Source organism: Podarcis gaigeae, assembly GCF_964106915.1.
Source record: "Podarcis gaigeae genome assembly, chromosome: 2".
NCBI classification, from domain to species: Eukaryota; Metazoa; Chordata; class Lepidosauria; order Squamata; family Lacertidae; genus Podarcis; species Podarcis gaigeae.
Window position 1 is genome coordinate 70,373,273 of NC_139679.1, and position 4,599 is coordinate 70,377,871.

The 4,599-nt window shown below is 46.5% G+C and overlaps 1 long non-coding RNA gene across 1 annotated transcript; it reads right to left on the reverse strand.

The window, feature by feature from the left end:
- Positions 1 to 746: 746 nt before the first annotated feature.
- On the reverse strand, positions 747 to 4,205 carry LOC310838723. The gene is made up of 3 exons (XR_014561132.1): positions 4,126 to 4,205; positions 3,858 to 3,914; positions 747 to 3,110 (listed from the first exon to the last, which is right to left on the reverse strand). It is a non-coding gene; the product is annotated as an uncharacterized lncRNA (long non-coding RNA).
- Positions 4,206 to 4,599: the final 394 nt, after the last annotated feature.

Genomic DNA, 4,599 nt, shown 5'->3' on the forward strand with positions numbered 1-4,599 from the left:
ACCCGCCGCAAAAACACTCCACTAACTCTGAGGCATTGTGGAAGATGCAAAATTGTGGGCAGGCTGCCCACACCATTACTGCTGCTGCCATTTACAATGGCAGTGGGTGACGAAAACGGTTAGAAAGACAGTCCACAGCTGTGATCCTGCCACTGCAAATGGTGAGTCCTCACCCCTGAGAAACTGTTGGAGAATTTCTCGGTCCACAAACAGGGCAGCGCTGAGCTCTAGTTCTGTGTTTTCCCTCCTGGTCGTCTGGCAACCCTTGTGTCTCCTGCCTAGGATACTCTCTCAGCATAGCCACCAAGAGGTTAAACCCAAGTCACCTCAACCACAGTTCCTTCACCCCAACCTTCCTGCTATTTATCATTACCTGTTCTTCACGGCCAATTTCCCACCCACCTGAAAGCATCTAGAGTCTTGACCAGCCAAGAGGATACAGTTGGGCGGTGCAGGGGGCAGGGGAGGAGTTTCTGACTAACCAAGTTTCAAATTAAACTAAAGTCCAGGCCTGACTCTTCTCCGTGTATATAGTTGTCTTGTGTGCAGATGCATGTTTCTGGCATATAGCAAGGGACAGAAACAGCTCCATCTCTCCATATAGTTTTCCTGTATGTAGAGGTTTGGGTGAAATATTGTCAATATTCCAGCTAAAATAAAGGGTGGGAAGAAACAATGCCTTTTTTTTTTTTTACAAAGCAAACTAGAAAAGGAACACTGATCACATGGGCATATGATACTCAATATTTTGACAAATATTTTATTATCTTTTATCAATGGCAATTTATTATGATTTTAATGTAAGACACTTTGAAGGGTCCATTGGATGAAACAGAGCCTTAGAAATCTCAATCAATGAACAAATTGCCACTTGATATACAGTTAGTGATTCAGTAAAGCTAGCAACTTATGCACATTTAACTTGTGTTCATTCAGCTTTACGCGCTTGGCAAAAATAAAAAATATTTTAAAAATTAAAGGGGCGGGCCTCTGGGGGAAAAAAGACTTTGGCAATCCAAATCCAATGTGCTTTGCCTATACACAATTTTGTCTTTTGGCATGATCCCTGGAATGTAATCCCTACATAAATTGTGGGTTTACTGTGCTGCGCTTTGGCTTTTATTTATTTTGCTTTTACACATTATTTCTTGGTTCCTCTAATTCATATGTAGCATGGCTTTGTGACCTTCATACACAATCTACAACATACTTTCTTCCTACCTCTAGGATAACTAAGCGACTGTGTGAATATAAAATACAGTTTTAGCTGTTTAGTTTGTTTTAAAATGCAATACAGTTGTGCCTAGCAAGGTATCTTGGTTCTCTGCTTTCTTTATTGTGCTAGGCAGCATCCGAAAAAGAGTAGGAAAATAACCTTGAAAAGTCCTATTTTTCAGGATCTACAAACTAGGCAGCTGTATTCAAAATCAGAAACAAAAGAAAGCAGTTCCAGAAAGTCGTCTCTAGCAAAGACTGGTAAAAAGATAGACAGCGATGACATACATACAGCCCTTCCTCCTATTAGTCAGACTGCGGTTAATGCAGCTGCCTCATTCACCTCTCCCTGTGTCCCCCAAAGCTAGCCTCGTCTGACCTGGAGGCCTTCTGCTGCCTCAGGGCTGGTGGAGGATGCTGTCCCGTCATCCATGTTAAAGCAAGACTTAACTGCCTGGGATCATGTCCTGTGTCTCAGGCAGCAAGATTTCTTGGGCCAGCACTACATATGACTAGATTAAGAAGAAAACTTAAAACCCTTTGTAGGCACTGATTGGTATGGTCCGTATCCATGGTGCCCTCGTCCCTCTCAGGTGTTAGTCTAGGCATGCCTTGCAAGGAACTGTGCCCAATGGGTAGGACAGGCTGCCCAGACAAGTGTTGGTTAGGAATAATTGGTTTGTGGCATCCTTCCAAGCCCAGTCCATCTTATGTTGTGAGTTTTCAACAGTCAATGTACCATCCATAGAATAACCACAAACCAAAATTATGTAAGTCTTGTTTGACTTCCAGGGAGTGATCGTCACACTAATATTTAAATGTAATTTATGTTTGCAGAGCTGTCAGGAATCTGGCATGGGATGGAGCACTTATAGAACAGCGGAATGAGGATGGCCAAAAGAACTGCGTCTGAAATGCACCAACTCTTCAACAATCCTCTCTTCAGAATGACTCACAATCATTAATTTCCTCTGCCCTGGTCTATCACTCATTGACCGTGCTAGGCCAAAGTCCTTGCCCAGCATGCAATGTGACGTTCCATTGACGCTGCAGCCCAATAGGCATTGCCTCCCACCTCCCCAGCATGCCAAGTGAAGGGGTTCTGCAAGGGGAATATGCCAGAACTTGCTGCATAAACACACACACACACACACACACACACATTTCTGTGGGCACAGGGTGAATCATCTCTCTTTTGTGGTCTGTGACTTTCAATTACCTGAAAACATTTTGGTATTTTTCTCTCCAGCAAGAGCCTTTTGTCCCACCCTACCCAGAGAAAGTTTCTCCATTTGTATTTGCCATACGGAGGATGTTTGAAGGTAGGGCATGCAGCACTGCCTTTTCATGGGATAGTATCACCTTGAACGTCTGCTGAAGTCACCCAACACGTGGAAAGGTATGTGTAGTCTTTCTGCATACAAAGAGGCTTTCAAGTGGAGGTAGGTGCCCTACATGCATTGACTGAACATGAGCCTCTTGCAACAAGAGAACAAGACTTCTGGAATTTCAATCAATTTTAGCAGATGACAAAGACATGAAATGAGGAGCCCTGACTGCCCATGAAGTGGAGTTGCCAGCAAGTAAACCAACAGAAAGATCAACCAGAGCTTGTTCTCATGGAGGTGGTAGATTCTTTGGCAAGAACTGAGCCACATAAGAAGGTCCTCAGGCCAGAAATCTGGCGTGCTGATAGAATCTAAGGGCATCTCTGTATGACCTGCCCAGTAACACCTCAACTTAGTCTTCTTAAGAGAGAGTTGTGCAGGTTTCTCTGCAGAGACAATGTCATGATATCCGTCTGCACAGAACACATGGGAAGCAAGGTCTTTCAGCAAGTTTGGTCTCCAGTTCTGCTCTTGCGCCCTTCAGGGCTCTGGTGATACAAACGGCACCTGTATAAATGTGACAGAGGAGAGTAAAAGATGTTCCAACTAACTTTATTTACCCAGATCTCATTCCACAGAGAGGACAGACAGTCAGACAGCAACAGCTGGACAGACAGGACCACAGCGACATCCACGAGGGCATGAAGACTGAGCAACAGGGCCAAGCCATGGAGCAGAACAAGGAATGGTCACGACTCCACTCCTTGCAACCAGCAGTCTAGCAGCTCCTGTTCCTCAGGTCTGCTGCTGCTGCTGAATAGTATTGGGTGCCGAGACAGGACAGGAACCCTGAGGAGCGCAGCAGAACGGAACACATTCAGAGGCAGGGAGAGAAACCCAGGAATCTATGATCACACCTTCAGTGAAGTTCATCCAGGCAAAGGGGGTGTTTTCTTCCTGTGTATGGCACCTTGGTTCCATGGAACCTCTGCTAACATGGGAACCTGCAACACAATTTCCCCCACAACTGCCTAGACTTCTTCCTCCCATCCTCTCCCAGTCACACTCCTGGGGTCCCCATCCTCTTAAGAAACACACTGAGTGCTCAAAAGATCCTCATCTTGAGGGGAAGGGGAATCCCTCATGGGAGCTAAGCTAAAACACATGTCCTCATCTGCATCAGGGTCATATTCCAAAATGCAGCAGGAGGATATCATGGCTTGGGACCTCTGAAAGAGGCAAATAAGTTGTTCTTTGTCGATGGACTTCTGGTCTGGTTGAGACAAGCTGATCCTGACATGTCAGTGAACATACCTTGGACTCATCTCCATCCATCTGGTTGGGCAAGGACTTCTGGGGAGTGTGGAAAGCCTGCAATGAGAGCCAGGACGGAGTTGAATCAAGTGGCCTGGGTTGTTCCAAAGCCCAGAGTGTAGTTTGCAATCTATTGACATTACACAGAACACTGGGAACCCCTTCCCACCAAATACATAGGAGAGCAAAGCCATCCAACAGACCATCTGTGAATGTGACCATCCGTTGGGGACTCTTCGCCCAAGTGGAGCTGGGGTGGAGCAGTTACCTTCTTGGCAGGCTGGATCTCCTCTGTGGATTTGGACCGAGCTTTCACTCCCTGCTTCTGAGGGGAGCTGGATTGCTCCTGCAGCACAGGAAGTACACATCAGTTGGGGAAATGTGCCCTTCGTTAAGCCATTTCTCTCCCTTGGAATCTTTCATAACCTCTGTTTTCCTGCAGACACTTCAGGAAGGGACGCTCATGATTGATACCCCATTCATATACACTGCAAGTGGTGTAGGAACCACTTCTGGGTTGCAAGATGCAACCCCAGGGCACTGCAGTCTACAGCTCTCTTCATCACTGGGCTGGGAGCTGGGATGGATCCATGCAACTGACTGCATGCAGATGCATAACCACAGCGGCATAAGGTCTAGGCACAGAGAAGCATCTCCCATGCCACCACCAGCAGGTGTGAACAGGGCCGTCTTGAGTACATCCGGCGCCGTGGTGCAAAGATCCCCCCGCCCCCCTTTTCCC